The sequence below is a fragment of the Gavia stellata genome, chromosome 11 (genome assembly GCF_030936135.1).
Source record: "Gavia stellata isolate bGavSte3 chromosome 11, bGavSte3.hap2, whole genome shotgun sequence".
Lineage (NCBI taxonomy): Eukaryota > Metazoa > Chordata > Aves > Gaviiformes > Gaviidae > Gavia > Gavia stellata.
The window spans coordinates 26,754,781-26,777,352 of NC_082604.1; positions in this window are offsets into that span (position 1 = coordinate 26,754,781).

A 22,572-nucleotide genomic window follows, 5' to 3' on the forward strand; every position below is an offset into this window, starting at 1 on the left:
AAGCCCTTTCCATCCTTCCTCCCCCCGACCCTTTTTTCTGGTTTACTAGAATCCCGGTTAGAAGTATTTCCTGTACTTAAGGGTTTCCTGGCTATTTTTTGTGTGGCATTGTAGGGCAGCATATTGTTACAAAAGCACGTGATAGATTTAGGTATCGATTCTTTTTAAAGCTGGTTTATCAGATGGGAGACAGATTTTCATTTCCCAGTCACCTCAGGGCCCAGAGCTCTTTTAGTACATTAACAATTATGAGTTTGAAACTGTCCACTTAAAGAAGACATCGATATATCATCCTATATTTATAAAATACAGTAAGCTTAAATGCTGCTTAATTGCAAAATCTTTACAGTTGCTGGAAATGTTCAAAACATTTGAATGCATAAAAGCAGTCATTCCAAAAGGACAAAACAGGAATAAACAAGAAAGAGAAGGAAATAGTTTTATCTGCCTGTGCAGTTTAACTTGAATTTATTTTTAGTTAATGATAACAGACTCAAAAAAACCCAAGCACTGAGCAATACCAGAAGTGTCATTTGGAACAGAGTTAAACACACTTTCGCTATCATTAATCATGACAAAAGTGACAGAAGAAAAATGAGCTGCCTTGGTATATCTAATATATTAATTCTCCCTGCAGATTGGCTCAATGCATGAGCAAGCAAAACCAGGTAAACCCTTGGAAAAAGAGAGGAGTGTCAGTATGAGGCTTTCTGTTAGTAAGAAATAGTATGATTTTTCCTCAAAGAAAGCTGCAAAAGTCAAAAAATCCAAAGACTATGTTTTTAAATATGGTTGAATGATTACAGTGAAAAAATAGCTAAACTGTAGCAGTTTAACCCCATTCTCATAGTGACTGAGCACAGATTTTCCTTTTTTCCCCCCACCCCAGTTCCTATCTTGCCTGCAAAGGATTGATTTGTATTACTTTGCTGGAGAGCTGTCTCCCTTACAGCTACCCCAAAGCTGTGATTTAATTTTATTTAATTTTATTTTAAATTTTATTTAATTTTATATTATTATTGATTTATTTTATTTAATTTTATTCCTGCTTCCTGTTGTTTTGTACTTTTCCCAGTTTCGGTAAAATTACAGCCATTCAGGACGCTCCTTGCCTACCAGTGAAACACATGCAAGGTAAGGGGAGGTAATGACAGGTAAAGGAATCTTTCTCTTTAATTCAGGCAAAATTCAAAGGCAATCATTTCAGATCTCAACTTAAGCTTCCTCTCGATTTCCTGCTATGTTCTAGCAGTTTTATTGCACATATGGAGCCCTTCCTAAAAATACCAAATGGAGACCTACTTGCAAAACTGGTGACTTTGTTGACATGATGAAGAAACATTACCGTGCAACTTCAGAAATTCAAAACTAGTGAATTAGAAACTTTACCATCAAGTTCAAAGTTGACCCAAAGGCACAATGGAAACAAAAGCAACATGAGGAAGTTAAACACCATCTAAGGATCGCATCCTGTCTGCTGGAAACAGAGACAGTTCTTACCCGTTTGATCAAAGTTTTTATACCCACTTCTTTTACTGTAACAAATCATCAAATGACGAGCTCCTGGCAAAATCAGGAGACGGATAACTTTGTGCGACTCACAGACTGTTCTGTCCCAAGTTATTCATGTAATCCATCTGCAGCTCAGATCTTCCTTTCCCAGCCTGTTTTTTAGCCTGCAGGTTATAGAAAGTATTTTACAGCTACACAAAAAGTGCTAAAAATGGGGTGACAAAAACAGGGGCAGTAGTGTACTATGAACCCACAAACAATAAAAATATTTAAATTAGCAAAAATATAAAAAACTTAGGGAACCATTCTAGCTGCATCTTCAGATTTGTGTGTCCTGTGCTGTATTGGTGCTGTCATCTTCTGGCACTGTTAAACAGCAGACAATTTGCTGATTTATTGGGGATAGCATCTGTTTGCTACTTAGGCATGGCAATGACAGCAACTGTTTGGTAGAAACAAGAATCAAAAGAGCTTCAGAAAAAGGCAGCAGGTAAAGACTGCGTGTTCCAGCACCGCAACAGAAGCGGTGATAGGAATGTATTGAGTGAAATATTTAGCAAACAACATAGGATCACATTTTTAGTTATTAGGTAAACCAAATTAAGTCACATTGAAATTTCAAACACTGATGTGAAAAAGTAATAATGAAACGACAGCAAAAATGGGAAAGACGTGCTGAGGACTCCATACAATTCCAGTAGCACCTACGTTTTACAACCCAACGCATCAAGAGAGACAGCTACTTTAAGGTTGATTTACAGCAAGCCTACAGCCCATCTGCTTTGGAGCGCCAAGACACTAAAGATAATTTCAGAATTGAACAGAAAGATAAACATTGATCAGGGACGTAGTTTTCTCTTTTAACCTGATGAAAATTTTTTTGCATCCCATCTGCTAAATGGTAAATAAAATAGAAAAAAGTAGATTAAAAGATTTTGTTAATTTACTTCAAAAATTATTTAAGCTATCAGGTCAGTAATCAACAGAAGAAAAATTCAGTTTCACCAGGATTAATTTCACTATTATTGGGTCAAACTCTGTAGTGGTTCTTCAGGTGAGAGAAAAATGTGACCCATTGTGTTAGTAGCTGCATTAGGGTTTTTTGAAAAGACCTACGCTACTGCAGAACTACAACATCCTCAGGGATAGCTTGAGAACTACTGTGTCTGAAACACATCTCTCTGAACCATAATTTTGTTCCTGTTGGCTTGATACTGAGGGAAAACATTAATAAATCCGGTGTCAGGATTTTTTTGTTTCTACAAATCATTTTAGTCAGAAAATGCTGACGCTTATCAAGCCAAAACTTTCTGCAAGAATGACAGTTCTGACAAATTTCTCAGACTTTTTCTGTAAAACAAGATTGCAATTTGGGAATCACACTAATTATAGCAACCACGAGAGTGTCAAAAGTGAATGGCAATGTTCTTGGACAACTGAAGCAAGACACTCATGAATTGAGGAGATTTATTTCGTTTTCAATCTCAGGGGTTTATTTTCTGAGATTTCAGTCTTTCATTCTGATTTGAGGAATTGTTTGAGGTTTGTTACTGACTTCTATGTCCAGAAGGTGAAAATTCCAGGAAATTCAAGGAAAGCATAATGCAGTGAATGAGAGAGGGAGATTTGCCGAAAAGAAGTCCTTATTGCAAAGGGCTGAAGTGGGTTCTCAGACCACAGAGATAAATTAGAAAGGTGAAAGTCCACCTGACTTACCATATGTGGGTTTCCAGACTAAATATATGTTCTATGCGTTGTAGTATACTAGTTAGAAAATCTGCAAACTGAAACTGCTTTCGTCATGTCAGAACTGTATCAGATTATGCAGCTTCATATTTTTCTTGCCCCTGTTTCCATAGGGTGGTCAGTCATGTTTTTCTTTATTCCCATGTAATGGAAAGGACTGCTGCACAGAATGTATTCAAAACTGGTTTAAGATACAGGATCGTGACATTTGCTGTGGTCAAGCTGCAAATAAAAATTGCCAGTAGCTTCTAAGGCCCAACCTTCAATTTGACCACAGAAACTTATTCTTTCCTTTCTGCTTCTTCTGGAATAAGTAATTCACCTGAAAATGCAGACCGAGCTGACATCAGTAGGTAAAACTTTTGTCTTTTCAATCAGCAGCAGAACCCACTTTATTCTCTGTGTCAACTTTCTGGATAAAATATTATATATTAATCCTCAGAAATAGAAAAACTGCATAATTTTGAGCCATTGCCCACTTCAACATGACTTTAAAGACAGATAGATTGCTGCAATTTACCTCCGGACCCTACCTTTCCTGTTTGCAAGAAGGCTGTTGTGGATCCTGGATATAGGTTCAGGTTCATCTAGTGAAGAACAGCCATATGAAAACTGGTTTCAATAAAGTTACAGTTCTCCAGACTAAATATCTGTTATATACAACCAAGGTCTTATGACTGTAAAATAAATATGCATATAAAGTCAATATTTTTCTCTTATTTAACATTATGTGGGTCAAAATACAGTGCGAAAGCTCATTTTCATGCTCTTCAAACTGATGAGACATCAAATATGGAAACTCTACACCACCATCTCCAAATTATGAACCTTGCAGATTTGGATATCACTCAACGTGAACACTAAGGCAGCTACTGTGGTGTTGGAAAAGGACCAGCTTGCAAAAGGAGCCCTGCAAAATGCTTACTAACAAGAAAAGCTTATAAATCTTCATTCATAGGTATCAAATCACTGTAAAAATGTTGCCTTAAAAGGTCTCAAATAAATGTTAATTTAACCTTTTGGCATTTCACGAATATTTATCTTTTTTGGTATTTCATGTTTCCCCATTTATTCACTAGCTATTACACAACTTAGAAAAAACACTTATACATCTTTGCCAATTAAGAAATGTATTTGAAAAATTGCTCACTAGAAAAGATTTTTGTCTAAGATGAGATTAGTCATGTACTAAGTTATTTATTTGCCTGCATAATGATAGAGGAACAATCTTTTTTTGTCAGTCTTGCTTAAAATGAAGTTTCTTTAGAGAGCCAAGAATGGAGGAAAAGCACTTTGTTTTAATAAGGTCATGATGCGTATTAAGTAATTTTTATATTGAAAGTAAAATTCTTATCTCTAGACAGTAAAAAGTGTTTTTATCTATCCTTGAAAATTGGAAAAAGTACAAACAAGGGTTTCAAGAATGGTAAACGAAACACATTTATGTGTACTTTTTGACACTTGTAATTGTTCGCTCACACTTCACATTCACACCTACTCAACATGAGGTAACAACTACTTTGCATTAAGCTCCATTTATCCCTTTCAATTTGCTTCTAATAGATGCATCCATAGGTATAGCAATTACCTAGATAAGTAACAAAGCTGTGCCACAGCCTAAAATTGTAATCATCAGCACAGGATGTTAATTAGAGACAGGGGAGACAGATGATGGCAGCGTGTTAAGATTGTTTCTATTCAAAAATCACTTAAATAGAAAATTAAAAGGATCATTACACAGCCTGATACAGATTTCAAGTCTAAATCCTGCAAGGATCTTCCATGAGAGCAGTCCACCAGACTTCCGAATTGGGCTGGCAAAACATCATCATTAGGTTGCGAGGGACCTCCCTCTGCCTTTTTCCCTAGCTCAGTGAAGACAGATGCTTTCTCCTCCCCTTCTACCATTACTTCCTTCTTTACCTATTTATACCTAAGCCTGTAGTAAGGAAAATGCGCAAAACAGATTCTGGCGATTTCACAAGTCTCCTGGTATACGGACTTTCACACACAGAAGGATAACGTAAGAACATGAACCGTCAATATCTTCCATTTACAGCACATTTATGGATCACTTTTAAAATAAGATTTTGGAGTTTGACTTTTCAAAATATTTCCTCCTAAGGACCATTATTGACTAATATATCAAAGAATACAGTTCCCCTAATGATGCATCAATGCAATACATCATTACAAATACACTACCATCCTGATGATGTATTACTCAATAACACGGTAGCAGCTGGCAAGAACTTCCACTGAATCGGGTGATGCAAGTTTTATCCCGTTTGTTTAATTCCCACAGTTAAGAATAAGGAGGAAAAGATGTTAAGAGACAGGCCAAGAAAGCAAGTTCCCATACAAAGAGTTATACATTGTCTTAAGAGAAGCTGACAGCTCAGGTATCTTAGTTTGGAAAGGCAGATGTTACTTCTCTACTTTTCCACAGCTTCTAAAATAAATTTAAAAATCACTGTGTCATAATTCCACATCATCTTTCTGATTTCCTACTACACTTCCAGTTGCTCACAGTTCAGCACCTTAAACAGAGCTGCGAATGATAAGCGAGCCCCGTGCTTGCCGCTGCCATTTGCAGCTTTCATTCCAGACGTGGCCCAGTTGCCCAGCTGGTGATTACTGGGAACACGTGGGTTTACTAACCCTAAGTCACATCCCTTGGCTGCAGCTCCTTAACTCAGCACCGCCAACTGAAACAGCCCCCCACAACGTCCTCTTCTCCTGGCAGACTGCAGAGCTTACTGGACAAAACAAAGGGTAAAACACAACCAAGCCTTTTTTAATTTATTTCTTTTTTTTACTTAGACATGAACTTTTCCTTGCAAGAGAGACTTGATTGGTTTCTTTCAAAGGCTTTGCACCACCGCTGTGTTGAGAGAAGCAGCACGTTCTTCAAGCAGCTCCTACCGCTCCACCAGCCTGCTGCTGACTGCTCATTCATCTCTATTTCTTTCGCCAGGCCCAAAGTCTTTGAACGGTCTTTTGATGCTCATCTCAGTCTAGGAAGGATTAGACCACCAACTTCACCTGGTGGGAGCAGGATGAAGTCCCTCTGTTCACTGGCCTTCCCCATTCTGCTCTCATCTCTACCACTGTATTTGGGCTTTCTGTTTTCGTGTTCCCCATCTACACTTAACATAGTGGCATTATTTGATTTAACCCCATGAAGTCAGAAAATGTGATATAAACTGAAAACTATACCTTATTTTCACATACTGATCAGTCTTCCTGTTAGTTTTGAAGAAAAGTTTAAATAACTGGAATTAGTGCTTAATCTCAAAGAAAGCAGCTCCGTCTGGATGTCACACCGCGTTTCGCAATTGGAAAAAAAGGCATTTCCCCAGCCACACGCCGTTAGATTGGATACCACTTGGATTATAGTATATCTCTGAAAAGAGATGTTGGTTACACAGGTTACAAAGAAGAGAAAAAGAAGCAAAGGAATAAAAAGGCGGATAAATCAAAAAGAGGTTTGTGGTTCAGGCAGAACTGAAGTTCTGAAAAGGCTACCGAAGTTTTCCAAGGAGAAATATGGCATATTCCTGGAGGAAGCTGAAAACATAAGCAGCCATCAAAAGGAGTGGAGAAGATGGATAATTTGGACAGACCGTGAATGTTACTGTGAAACACTTTTACTCTGAAGGTGATGATCAGCTATATAAAAACAGACATCAGAGGCAGCTGAAGTTGCAAACTATGTGCACTGAAAAAAAAGGATATAAAGATACGCAAGATTGGAGGTTTTAGAAGGACTCTGTATTGAGGCACTTAATAGGTAGAAGAGCTTCTGATGGCAAAGGAGAAACAAAAGGTTAGGCAGCATTACAACGGCTCTTTTCAAGCAGATTGTTTTGATGTGATCCAGACCTGACTACATGGGATGATGTTTACAGAAAAATCCATTTGTAACAGCAATAGCTTCATGGTTGAATGAATGAAAAGGTATTTTCTGTACTTAAATGAAACTGGGATGTAGTACAATGTAACAGGGAAGCCGAGTTCTGCAAATGCCTTTAAAATAGAAAAAGAAAAGAAATAAAAAGAGCACAAGGGGCAACAACCTTTGCCCAGAAGAGTCTTTTTGATTTCTGTATTTTCATTTTGTTTACTGCTATAGAAAATTATCCTGTGCCAAGTTTTATAGCTGTGGTATCCATGAATCAGAAATGCAGGCTTACTGGAAACTGTCAAGTGCAGCACAGAAGACTTGGATTTCATTCAAAAAGCAAACTAATCATGGTGCTCAGATAAAAAGCCAGAAACATGAGATCAAAAGACAGGCACATGCGATGATGAACACAAGTTAACTGTATGGCTCAACTGAAAATAAAGACCTGGAACAATGTTCTGGAGCTAGAGGTAGAGCAGGCCAGAAATACTTTACAGAATATCCACCCCACACAGGAGACCAAAGGAAAAAAACCAAAGTCAGCTAAGATGTACATCAAGCTGAAGACATCAGCTGATACCTGCCTTCCCTCTGTATGCTGCTAAATCAACACTTGTTCAGAAGCCTATGCCACAAGTCAAGCTTGGAGACAGCACGACCAGTGACTGCGAGCATATCGCAGAGAGAAAAAAAAGCTAAAACACGGAGGCCTGGTGTTATACAAGACACTTTGGATTTCTGCTCACTTGTTCCAACACCTGTCACTAGTGAATCGCACCAAGCGCGGTCAGAGCGGGACAGAAATGCCAACCCCACAGTCCTGAAGCCAAGTCTCGGCGCTCTATTTCTGATGCTGAAAAAAGGTTTGTCTACAAGCATCTCACAGCACACAAAATTCAAAGAGGCAACTAAATCCTAAGAGTTCACACTGCTCTTCCCTTACCCAATCCCTACATTATCTTTTTGTCTTTCCTTCCTGCTTTCCAGCACTCCCACTACTGCTGATCATTGCTAACGCTCCAGAAAGGACTGCTGAATTGCTCAGGAAAAGACATTGATCTCCTGTAATTCATATGGATTAGAGTTCTTTCAATTTTTAAAAGATGTATCAGGGTTACTAATTGGAACAGTGTATTTATCAAATGAATTCCAAGGTGACTGCAAGTGCTTCCTGATCTCGGTTCAGGAAACACATATTGGTATTTAGTGAGACTGTATTCTCCTATTGGTGAAGAACAGTAATTTTGAAGGAGTACTCTGGGCCACAATTTATTCAAGTCATTGCAAATATTCATTAAATAAAGACTCCGCAGTCTGACAGAATAAGGAAATGGAAGTTCTTAGCATAAAAAATAAACATATAAAATAGAGAAATAAAATAAGGAGATCTACTTCATTCCCTTGATCATTTCTAGTGATAATGTACTTGGATGTTGATCCTATGTCTTTCTCAATTACTAGTAGTTTCTAGATTATGTATAAAACAACCTGTGGCCTTTCTATTGAAATAGATTGATTTACAGAGGCCTATTCTAGAAGACAAGGTAAGTGGTCGATACCTATTCTTCAAGCGTTAAGTCATTTCCACTCCATGCAGAAGACAACAGCAGATGGAATGAGGCAATAGTGTTAATCGGATCTAAATTAAATTCACTTTTGAGGATATGAGGACTCATAAAGGCTGCTGATAGATAATTTTCAGAGCATTTGCAGGAGCAAACAAGCAGTTTACAGATATGTTTATCTGATAAATCACAGCGACTGTAGGGGACCTGCTCTCCTAGCCTCAGTACGTGGGTCAGCGTTCCTGCAAAACTAAACTCTCTACCTGAGTGAGCACCAGAAAGATCGTATTTTGCCCAGGCTAAAAATGTTCTGCAACTGAGGTATAACTAAATCGCATTTTAACCATGTTACCTAATCATCCCTATTTTTATGTCTAAAATGTAACTTGACTCAGGGGCAGTGTTATAACATGGTACCCATCTACGCTAATAGACTAAATCACATTATCCGTTTCAAGTGATGACAGTGCTATAACTGGATTTTGTACTACAGGAGAACCCCAAATGTTAAGAGAGAAATCGGTATTAAAAGAGAAAATGTTTGTGTGAACACAAACACGGAACCACATCACCTGATGAATGGCATAGATTTACTGGTGGGGAAAAAAAAAAGAAATATTTTCTCTAGTCCATTTAACTGGTTCATTATTCAAAAGGAAAAAAAAGGTGGTGGGCCATCAGATGAGTCCTATTTGTACTTTAAAAAAAGCTCTATATGCTACACAAGTATAAAGCACAAAAATATGACTTTCCATGGATAAATTAAAATATTTTTGTATTTAGGCAAGGCCAGAAGTACCGGCAAACAACAAAACGTTAGAGAGAAATTAAGCATCTAAAGGAAAGCTGCTGGGTCAGCATGTTGGAATTATCTGGTATGCAAATGAGGCAGGGAAACATTCAGTTTCCAGAATGATTACTTATAACGATAACACAAAAATAGTAAAATACCGCCGAACCACCAGATACACAGTGATTGAGTAGGTTTAGTTTATGGGCGGATACCGACAGTCCAGTGCCGGCAAAAGCAAGGCAATAATCTGGGTTCCAAAACCAAACATGGAAATCACTGTTGAATACAGAAATCATATGGGAGATCTTGTGGTGATTGCAAATAATAAAACCATCTGTCCAGTAGTAAGAAGCACTATGCTGGGCAAACAAGAGAATGAAGCATAAATCACGGAAAGGCACCCTGGCAATGACAAAGATGCTACTGAAAGCTCATCTGGAAAATTATGTGCAATTCTGCTAACCACCCAGAGTCATTGCCGAAATCAAGCAGGTGCAGGTCAGAGCTATCAATTCACCCAGAATTTGCGGGAGTTTTAGCTACGCAGACAGATTTGCCAGACTTAGTCTCTCTATCTAAGAACAATGCAACCTAAGAGGGATTTTTTGCCAACATTTATAAGACCTTGATGCCGACAGGAATTTTTAAAAGCAACCAGTTAAACCTATGCATCCCAAGAGGCGAAGGACAAGAGCAGAAAGGAACAGCAGTCACAGAAATTTAAAGGTGTCCTTTCACAAAGGTTGATCTTAGTCCTCTACGGAGATCTTTCTCCCATTTTATTTAGTCTCCTAGAATATATTTCCACCCGTATTCTCATACCAAAAATGTATGGGACTACACATAGAGAGAGGCATGTAGAGAGATGGATTACCAGAGACAGACAGCTTTCCAGGCACTGCACCTCCAGCTTATTTTATTTTTAAAAAGCAGCTCATACGGACCAGAAACCCACAACTGGATCTTCCTCTACTGCACACTCCTCCTGGTTTGAGTAACTTACCAAGAGTTGTACCAGGGTCCATCTCCCTAATGTCCTCTTGCTGACTGGCCGATAGTAGGCAAAGATGGAAGAATACAGACCGTGGCAATCTTATTCTATGGTTTACATCGTAGATTAATAGATGACAGGATTAGGATGAATTTTGACAGAGATAAGGATTACAGTGTCTGCACTCTGAACGGGATATATTTTACACAAGATCTGCTCCAAACTTTAATGAAAAAAAGGAACTTATATGCACATACTACTGCTGCAAGCTTGAAGTGTATTTCTTCTCAGGTTTTCTGGAATTTTAAGGTTGAATCATTGGTTTCTTTCAATTTATTGCTGCATTCTATTTCCAGCAAGGGTTGTGGCCTTGGAACAGCCAGAGACCTTGGGAGTGATTATCTATGGGAAGAACACAATCAATTTTACCCACCACATTTGAAATTTGGTTTCATCCACATGCTTAGCGATGACTTCACAGTTTCAATAATACATACAAAATAAAAAGGAGGATGCACAACTATAAAAAAGAAACCACAAAATAAATTAGGTGAAAAAGATAAGTAAGTGCTGCTTCTCTTTCTTTTGTATTCATGTTTGACTTAGATGAAGGCAGTGACTACTGAGAAGGTGGAACAGCTGAAAGTACTTTAAAGGAGCTAGCTGATGATGGAAAGAAAGATGACTCTTCTTTATTTCTGCTAGTGTTGGTATTTCTATTAATAATACTATCCCTGTAAAAGCACACAGATGCTACCTAAAGCATTAAGAAAAATCTAATCATTGTGCTACGACAAATAATCGTTTTTCAATCTGCATAGTTAATAGAATAAAAAATAATAATACATAATCTTCCCCTTAACTAAATTACAGCATTTTGACTGACTTTCAGTAAACTTTTACCAGTGTAATGAGGTGATTCCGACCTCGGCTCACCTTTCTAGCAAACAAGAGCGATAAAAGGATACAAGAAGCCTATGAGGATACAAGAAGCCTGTAAAAGAGAAGATACTCAAAGAGGCCTGGGCACCTAACAACGGGAGCGCAGAGACTACTGCTGGGGCTGACAAGCAATGCAGCAGGCTAATGGTGGAGATGCCACTTTTTATATGTTCTCTATCCCTCCTGAAATGCTGTATGTGTGTGTGTATAAATATATACACACACAGATAGACACATAAATGGTTCTTGTTTTCTTTTGATAATCTTTTTTAACACAGTAAGCGTCAGTTTGCATATACTAATAAAAAAATCACAGTATTACAAAACATGTTTCTACCTCAGTTCATATTTTCTTAAATTTCTTTGAAAATTTTAGCACAGATAGGGTTATTTTTAATGATTCAAGGTAATTCACATGTTATATAGGCAGTGAAAACACTTTAGATCTGCAGAAAGCTTCACTGTACCTATTCATTTCATAATAAGGTAAGAAGCTTTAAAAGTTTCCTTTTTGCCTGCTGCTTAAGTTTATGTGTGAATGATCCTGGATAAGATTTACAAGTCTGTCAACTATCATTAAGAGCGACTGGGAAATTGTGTCTTTCAGAGAAGATTTATGCTCTGCAGAAAAAAAAAAAAAATTAATGTGGGAGTCAAATTGCTTAAGAGGCACAGCTTCAAAACACAACAGTTGACATGAAAGTTAAGAAGAAAAGTTCACAAAAGGATCATGTCACTTGCAAGAAAAACAGTTCTCAATATTTCTTTCTTGATTATAAAGTACGGGAATTTTAAGACAGTCTCTTTTGGAATGACATGCAACAGTGAGTATTTCCATAGTAGAAAGAATCAAATAAATTCACTGCTTTGGAGTTTACGAGAAGAGGGTTAACTCTATCGTCCACATTAGAAGAGGGTCTCTTTATTCTCTAGAGATGGATTTGAACTCCATGGGACACCTCTGTAATCTATCTGGCAGTAAGAGATACATTACTGCAGATTATAGTGCAACTTAAAAAAAGATGGTGAAAATAATTTAAGTAACCTACCTACTATTTTTGAACAGTGGGAAATACAGAACAACTGTATGTCTTCTCCCTAAAAGAGTCATTTTCAATTACAAAGGTGTACATAATTTCTCCATTCTCATTTCACAGTATTCTTCCAAACCGTTTGACTAAAGAAAACACACATATTTCAGGCCAGTGAACATGTGGACTTCCAACAGTTTGGCAGAGACAGTAAAAATTAAGCAAAACCACAAGATACAACCTGTAAAGTAACAGTATCCTGTACAGATGGAAACCCTTAAATGATGCACAGAGCTCAAGTCAGAGTTCCAGCTGCATCTACAGTCATACAGTCTGTAATCTCTTTTCAAAATAACGAACTACCATTCCCTGTGTAAGTTCAGCATGTTGTGAGTTTCTTATTTGAACTCACAAGGCAATGTCTTCAGGGCAGGCGCTGTCTGTCTGGGCAGAGTTATGCCAAGAAATGCTGGCACAGTGGGATTCCCATTACACCTGAGTCTGTGGACTTAACGGCGAGACAAAATAGTTGAAAATATATCCAAAACTTTGGAAATATCTACAGACATTTCATATTACTGTCAAAATAGCTTTAAAGCAAATTAGCTGATGACAGGAGCAAAGTCAATGAAATAACACGTCCATGCCGTAACAAGCATTAGAAGTTTGCTCCAGAGTCAGGTAGCCTCAAACAGCAGGTTATCAGCAAGACATACTGACATTTACAGTCTCAGTTAAGAAGACATGAGGGTAGATATAGAAGGGAAAGAACAGACTGTTTTGGAGAGGAAAATATGTCATACAGAAAGTGCTAGAAGGTGCTTGACCCAACCAACTGAGGCATCCTAAAGATGTTAAAACAGAGCTGCTAAAGAAAAGCTTGCAAATTTAGAAAATGTAGTGTATTAATACAAATGCACCGAGGCATGAAAAATGCAAGTGCCGTGTCAACACTTATTCTTCCTCTACCTATTCTCCTTTGTAATGGAAGGAGTGTATTTTAGGGATTGTCTTTATGAAGGCATACTCCGAAGCACTCCTAATTTTCACAGCTGTTTAGTACTCCTCCAATCCCACATTTCTCTCCAAAGAACAAGAAGGACTTAACTGAGACAGAAAGATTGAAGAGAAGGTGAAGATTGAAATCTGGTCTTCTACAAGCCTTTAAAATAATTAAAAAATGAAAACTATGAATCCAAATGCTAACTTTGTACTGTATGACCTCCTTAGCTATACACGTAAGCTATAGCATAACCTTGCATTAATAATGAAATCAGACAATTTTATACCTTTTTAATAATGTATGCCAACTATATTTGGGTTTAGGAAGGATAGTATTCATTTATCGATCATGATGCATTATCTTCAACCTGGAAATTTCTAAGCAGCTTTCATCTCCTGTGCAATTCTAAATAATTCAGAATGTAATTTCAGTTGGGTTATTTTGTTTGTATTTTTTCTTATTAAATTTGTATTTTTTAATCAAAAGAAAAGCTGACAGACCTATAGCAAAGGGTCAAACGTCCACCTCGTTCGGACTCAAAAAGTCACGAAGAAATCATCTTGAAAAGTCCCATGAGTGAGGATACTGCCGTCTAATTCTTAGTTTTTAGAACACCGACCGCTGTACCCACTGTATTTGTATCGTGTCACATGTATATTTAATAATGATTATAATAACAGTAGCAAGTAACTTTGAGTTCTTGTTAAAAGGACATATTCACATTATAATTTCTTAAAAGTTATTTGTTCATTTTGCCTTAAGATTGGAACAGTTCATCCCTGCCAGTTCTCAGCATGAAAATTTTGTTCAGGTTTCGAAGTTGAAGAGTAAATTTAAATATGCAAGAAATGATTACTAATTTGTACTGCAGATCTGCATTCACTCCAAAGGTGAATTCTTGAGTAAGGTACTGACAAACTATACAGCTTAGAGATTTACAGGCTTATCTGGGGAATATTTTAATATTCATGAATTTCCAGCAAGGTTAGGTTTTTATTTCCCCTATCTATAATTAGTGGGGGGGAAGAAAGGATGAGAACAAACAGATGCCATGGTGACACTGAAAAATAAAAAAGAAAAAAGACAAATGGAATAAACAGTGTCTCAGAGAAGTTAATTAGGAGCACTCTGCAGTTCTTAAGGCCTTTGAATGGTCAGTTCAAGAGATAATATTATCATTCTACAGATCAGTGGTCAATGATTACATCAGATTTTAGGGAGGAAAGTTGTGCTATGTGAAACAAATTAAGAAGAGAATGTTTTCATCATTACAGTTAGAGAAGGCGCAGGGACAAATTCCAAAGTCATATACCAGTGGATGCAAATTAATCCCCTTACAATAACTAATAATCTCCTTTAGGATTTCTCAAATCACAGAATCACTAAGGTTGGAAAAGACCTGTAAGATCATCAAGTCCAACCACCACCCCAACCCCACCATGCCCATTAAACCATGTCCCACAGTGCCTCGTCCACACGGTCCTTGAACACCTCCAGGGATGGTGACTCCACCACCTCCCTGGGCAGCCTCTGCCAGTGCTTCACCGCTCCCTCAGGAAAGACATTTTTCCTAATATCCAGCCTGAACCTCCCCTGGCACAACTTGAGGCCATTTCAATGCCAATTTGAATGCTTCTGTGATAGGAGAGGATTTAACAAGATGTAAATCGATAAAACAATAATCCAAGGAGTTATTGGATTACATGGCTGTGCGATTAGAAGCTGCGTTATTCTCAAACTCATGCCCGCTCTCACTTAACTGGTGGTTCCTTTCATCTTCCCAGAAAGTCACCTGCACCAATTTTGACCGCTACGCGTCAGCGCATTTGATGTGATTAAGCTTAAAGAAGTTTAATGAAATGCTTATGTCATCACTTGAGTATGTCTATATGTGGACTGCCACAAGAACAGGAGAATGCAGATGTTCCCAGGCTACTTTTAAGCTGCCCCATCAAACACTGCTGGCAGCACAGATGCAGCAGCCTGCAGCTCAGCACATGCTGCAAAGCTGACCTAAGCCACAGCTGATACATGTGCCCTACACACCTCTGCCATGAACACGTAACACAGCAAAGATTTAGTTCTTGTTTCATATTTTGAAATACTGTTAAATCGCATTGCAGTTTCTTACAAAGCCGCTGAATAGCTTCAGCAATTTTACCATGCCCAACCATCTCTGAATGAAATGTTCCTGTCCCTTCATACTGTTTCACACAGGACTCTTTCTTTGGTGTCAAGGAAACCATGGCATGCAGCCATGGCTAAAAGGCACTGTAACTCCTACAAGGAATTCAAAAGTACCTATGCACTTCCATGGTCTTTGGAATTGCTTGGGCACCTTAAATCACCTGGAGATTAGGCGGGCTCTGTGAGTGGCTGTTGCATTTATACGATGAGGGAAAAACTGCAAATACTCAAGTCCTCCCCTATAAGCATCTGAGTGAGCAGGATGTTCAGATACAAACACATGGATGTTCCAAAAAGAGTGTGCGCGTCTGGAGAGGCAAGATGTACAGTACAACTTAGCCTACATGGAACAGGAGCCGGGACACCAGCTAAACCCGAGCTCTCCAGTTTCTTTAATAAAGACCAATCCCAAGTGGCCACATTTTCAATGTACTAATACATATGTTTTTTCGGTCACTACATATATATTAAGCTTTTTCAGTCACTACATGTACATATATATGTTCATATATATTTCAATGTAATAACCTAGTTTTGTTAGGGAGCTATGGGAAGGCCCATAGACAACCCCTTGCCACGATCGACATCCAAACCCATGCACATACAAAAATTCACACAGTGCCTCACAGCTCCAAACGGTACCAACAGCACTCGAAGGTAATTGCTGAGGTTTGGGTTTCACAAGGTGCTACCTGTAGTCGTATGATGCAAAGAAATTACATTAGAAACAGTTGAAAACATGCTTGTTCTGTTCTTGATTGTGTCTGGGAGCTCCAGCACATCAGTGAAGATGTATTAACACAGTTTCTGTCCTGGAAATTCAATTACCAGCCCTGCTTCCATGTTCTACAGGCAAAGTCTGTTTACAGGACATGTTAACAGCTATGCAAATCTCAAGAGAACTTGTCTTGTCTTTATCTTTCCAGCAGCAAAGTGCAGTGCAATGCTCAGGGTGGAAATAACTTCTCTTTGGCAACAAGGCCAAATGACCTCTTCGCGTTGACCTCCTGGATCAGAGCCTACGAATTCCAGCAGATACTTTTCTGAGGCCACAGGAAACTCTGGAGGCAGAGGACCCCTATCCATCCCCCCACAAAGCACCATCTCCAGAACAACGCTTACGGCATCATCCCCTTCCACTCCTCTCTAAAACAAGGCAAGTTTTTAATTATTTTATGCATGGGAGAACAGTTTCAAAAGGCAGGTGAGGGCATGCCTCTGAAGCACTGCCCGCAGCTGGGTGGCCCTGACATCCCTCAGGATAGAGGAGATCTGTATGATACCGATTTTTTTTTTTTTTCAGGTGCAAAAGGGTTCTGTGCCTGTTGCAGACTTTGCAGAGCCCGCCCTGTTTGCTGGGACAGGCACCAAGAGGCAGGTAAGCCGGGGAGAATCTCTAGCATTCCAGCCTGAGAGAGAGACAGCTCCTGAATCAAGACTGAGGCATTTCAGGGACACTGCAACAGATCAGCTTTTGCACCTAGGTAACCTCAAGGGCCAAAGGAAAACATCAGAGAAGTACCTGATGTTCACCATAAGTTAAGGCAATAGACTTCAACTTACGCGGCCATTCAAGTCAAGTTCCAGGTGCTTAACTTTCAGTTGGATTTATGCTCAGAGGGAATGGAGACAATGATAATCTTCTGATTTTCTACCTGCTGTCCACATTTCCAGAGAGTAGCAAAGGGACTTTGGTCCTATGAGACATAAATATTGACAGATAACATCCAGTTGTACTTTCAACCAAAACATTACTTATTCTCTTGAGTCACTCTCCAAAATCATTGTTGCAATTTTTCTGGTTTCATAGGACAAGGAAATAACTTATATCACTTCCCCCCCCTATATAATACTTGAGTAGGGTAATGGATAATTCCTTCTTCAATATGATGTAGGACTCATAAGTAAGGTGAAATATTAACTCTGAACATTGCACGGTGGGTTTAAATTTCCTCTCCGGTATTGATTTTGCATCATTTTATTACATTTTAATAAGTGAGACCAAACTCCGAATCCTACTTTATGGTATATGACATTTAATAATGTAAAAATCTATCCCGCCTGCATGAGCTTCTCACAACTCGCATTGACTTCAGAGGGTACTTCTGAAGGCAGAGACCTTGCAGGATCAGGGCTACTGCAAAGCATGTGTGGTCACAGAAAATACGTATCGCAATTCAGAATGGTTATGCCCGATCTAAAGAGAAGAAATGGAGAGCAAAGACATGGAGACGCGAGCTACGAAGCAAACAGATTTAGCGCCACGCAGATAACAAGCAACAGAGGAAACTAGAGAATAATAAGTAATATAAATACATGTTTAGTCAATGCGAGACCATCCCACAGACAGACACCAGTGGGGTACAGCAGGCATCAGCTAATGCCCCGTGCCAGGAGCCACACTTGTGAGTGTATTTGGGGTTTTCTCGTGCATATGTATGAAGGACTTTCTCGCCCACAAATATTTGAAGCGTTACTGGATTTATACAGCTTGAGATTTGCCCTGATTCTCCACTCTCTCCTTTCAAGCAACGGAGTAGATGGGAAAGCAAGCTGTGCAATCCTTTCAGGGGGAGTACAGGGAGCCGAGGAGGAAAATAAAAGGCAAAGAAAAATGCTGGTGCATGAAATCTGGCAGGTGGTAAGTACACAGTAGATTTTAGTAACTACTTTGCTATAGTACAACACAAAAGGAAGTAATCATTATATGCAATGCTGCTGTACAATAAAATACAATAAGCAGGAAGACTTACTTTAATAGAAAGAACACTGTGATTTGTGATACACTGAACTAAGCAGAACATCCTCAGATGTAATCATCTTTTTAAGATGTTATTTCTTCAGAAGAAACTATGCAATTATTTACAAAGAATCATAAACACACAATAAAAATCAGATTTTAAATTGCCCATGCATACGCCATCTGTCAAAATAATTTTTAAAAACAAGTCAAAGTTTGTAAATTTATTTCACCGCTGATGGCATATGCGGGAGGACTGGGATCAGCATGGTGATAGCCTATACACATAAAAACATTCAATTCTAATTTCTCACTCAGCGCCTGGCCCTCACAGACTGAAGATGGATGAAGTAATCATCCTTAAAGAGCTTTGCTGTCTAAAAGGAAATAATTTAAAGGGCACAAATTAGCAGCTACAAAAAAGAAAATTGTCCTACTCTACTGTGTCTCGCTATTTAAAACACTTTCAAAAATTACCAAAGATATTCAAAATGGATCATAGTGTTTCTTTCTGGAAGGTCTAGTTCCCTCGGTGCAATTCTTGTTGGTTCATTTATTAAAGTGTAAGGAATCAAAAAATGAATATGCCTCTGGATTTTACAGAATGAAGAAATAAGGGCAACCTGCATTGAAGAATAAAATCTGGGCTTCATTACAGGCAATGGAAAGATCCTTCTGCTGCCCCACGCTGCCTTCGTGGACATGGGGACTTCCATCTCTGGTCTTCAGATCTGCTTCACAGCATTCAGGTGTCCTGAATACCAGCTGGGTCAGATTCAAAGTCTGAATTCATGTACAGGACCTTCATCTCAGTGATGGTCCAGATTATAATCTAGGCTTTTCTTTTCATATTAAGATGGCCAAACTACTAGTAATTTCCTTGCAATATTTAATACCCATGAAACTAGCCTTCTCACAGCCCAATACAGCCGCCTTCTGATGGGGGAGGTGGGACACGTAAGATGATTATGTATACGCTACCTGAGGCAGAAATGCAGATTACATTGGCAAAAGGGATTTAGGAATAGAATTCCAATCTTCACAGCCACTCCACTGTCCCTCATCCTATTTGTACTTCCAACAAGCTGCCAAGGAGTTTTCCCCCATGTCCATGGACTTCCATCACTTCTGAGATACTATTTGCATTTTTCCATGCCTTGGCTAATATACACCGAAATGTACACCAGCAGTGATGATAATCCACAAACAAGCAAATATAACATCCCTAAATGTATAAAAGAAAGTTCCAGCAGGAACTCAGAATACCGAAACATTCTCCATTAAAGTCATAAATGGGCATAATAAAGCATCAGATATATTGCTCCATTCATCTATTAAAAGCTGCAATGCAAAACAACTGTGAATTCCTTCCTCACTAGTAAAACACAGTGGCTCCATTTTATATTCAAGCATAGAAGGCATCCACAGCAAGGCTGACAACACTGGCTGTAAAGCTGCTACTTGGGTTTGGCCTTTAGTGCCTGACATAAAAATACACCTTCAATAGTCAAAATGTAATTAAAAAATAGAATTTCAGCCTGTTTGAAGTTCCCTCTCTAGGTGAAAAATCAGTTTAGCTGCTGCACTGAAAAATACTATTTTCATTGCCGGTATGTCAGAACAGACTTTCAGGTAGCTTTAAAAAAGCCAGTGTCAGAATTTTTAAAAATTAAACTGTATACATTTAAAATAGTACAGAAATGGGATCAAGCAGAAGGTGAAGTTATTTCTATAAACTGATTATGACACTAATTTCTTTTGTGAATTTCTTTCCTAACTTTTTGTTAATTAATAGCAACAGGTCATTATATACAGAAATACCACTCAGACAGGGGTGACAAATTAGGGAGAACATTGAACAGCGAACACTTAGAGCAAAATCTCAGCCCACTTCATGCCAAAGGAAATTTTGTTCCCAAGCTCGGCATGGCAAAGTTTCCACATGTAGAAACCACAGATTGCACTCGTACGTATGGCTTGTGCTCAGCTTCATTGAAAAGACAAAATGCAGGAAACAGCCAAACCCATAAACCTTTCTTTGCTCTTTTCCCACGTACGCAGAGGACAGCGTAAGAAAGCATTTGTCACAGGTCACTTGAAAGACATTCCTCTCCAGGAGCTGCACAGGAACCAGACTTGACTCCATCCCAGAAAAGCTGAGCTTCATCATCTCCTCTCCCCCTTCTTCCTACTGCCCGTTAGCCTGCGTATGCGCCCTCGTACAAGAGCGCATCTGACTTTCCAGGTACAATCTCCCCACTCTTCCTAGCTCAGGAGCCAGAGGAACCTTCCCCACTGCAGCAGCGCAGTGGGGTGGGCATGGGAAGAGGAGTTCTCCACCTGCTTTTGACTCCCTCCCTTAAAAAAATGCTGGAAGATTGATTTTTATTCCTCAAAAGGTGACAAAAAGTTTGACGTTCTCTTTCTTTAGCCTCCCAATTTGTTCTTGACAAAGTGATATATAAGTTCGTTAGAGTTCTCATTCAAGTCTTAAATTAAAAATGTATTTGTTGGCAAACACAGATTGCTGAAAATGCATCTAACTAAAATCAAGCCCTTTAATTCAGATTGAACTAACACCGCAGAATTTGTCTGTAATTCCATAAATTAATCAAAAGCAATTATAAAAATTTTCTTCCGGAAAAGTAACAAACTGATGTCCTCAGATGAGAAGTGATCCAACAGCTCCTGCCACGTGTCTGTCTACTCACCGCTCGCTGGTCTCTGGCGTTATTCGCAGGGTAGCACCAGTTCAGGCCTGGGAGCGTTATCTGTGTGGCTCTTCCAGAAGCCTTCATTCACGTGCGGCTGGAATGCAGCCTAGGTAAATCTGCAGTCCATCTCCCTAGACACAGTTCCCTCTGGGCAGACTTGAAAGAGAGACCATCTGAGACCATCATCTCAGACTTGAAATTCCTCATTTTGTAGCTACGGAACAATGTTTTCTGCTCCAGTTCTGTTCCAGATGCAGGAGACCTGATACCATTTAGAGGCAGAGCACCCGAGATCAGCTGATGGATCGCAGAGGTGCAGCTTCCTACTCCTGTGGCAACGTGCCCCAGCTTGGGCAAGTGTCGAGTTTTTGTAAAAAAGCAAAAAGGAAATCACATATATGCTCCCCAGATATCTCCCCTTCAGGATTTGTTCATTCTGACACCTTCCATAATCCCGTGGGTGCTCTTACTGACTACATAGCATGTGCCACCCACAGAAAACAACTCTCTATATATTTAATAGTTGATATTTTATCTTCAAAATATTTTCAGCAGTTGAACACTAGTTCTATCCATCACATTAGGTGATCAGAAATCCTACATGGTATGACTGAGCTGGGATTTTTTTCTTCCTTCCTATGATACTAAATTATTCTAGAATCCGTATATATAATCTTTCTTTGCACATTCACTCCGTGTTTCTCTGGAGGCTTCATTAGAAATTCCATTGCATTTGATTTAAAATAGATATTTTCTCCAAACTATTTGAATAAGTAATGAATAAAAGAAATTTCATCCATCTTTATTAATGAAGTCATAAATCAGAGGGTTAACTTAAGAAGAGCTTGTATTTATTGATCATGTTGCCTTATGGACATGGTGGAAACTACTAAGCAGTTTCCTCCTCCTGTCAATATTCTAAATAATTCAGAAAGGATTCTCAGATTCATTTTTCACCCATGCATATCCCTTTTAAAATACATGTGTATGTGTGTATTATCAGTACAATATTACCAAATCCATGCAGTACCTTTCTCAAATTATCAACTTATTTTCCCAAATCATTGGATGAAAACTGTATTGTGATTTAGGAAAGCTTTTGTATGCTGTATCCCTTAAAATCCGTGTTAAACAGGGGCATCTCAGTTACATTGGGAACTATAACTTTCCTCTGTGACACCTTTACGATTCTCCTCCCCATAACTCTCATTTGGTGAGAGTTCAGGAGACATTTCTTGTTCCTGATGAACAACTTTTTAGATGAACTTTTAACTTACGGTTCTTGAAGCTTTCCTTTAATGACTTTTCTGTGCCAGTCAGAAATAATGTGCAGAAGAGAACCCAACCCTGCCTCATTTCAGCTGTGCTCTCAAGCTCCAAAACAGCACTTTCCTTAGTAACGTAAGCCAAATAAGGGCACGTTCCTGAAATGCTAAACATA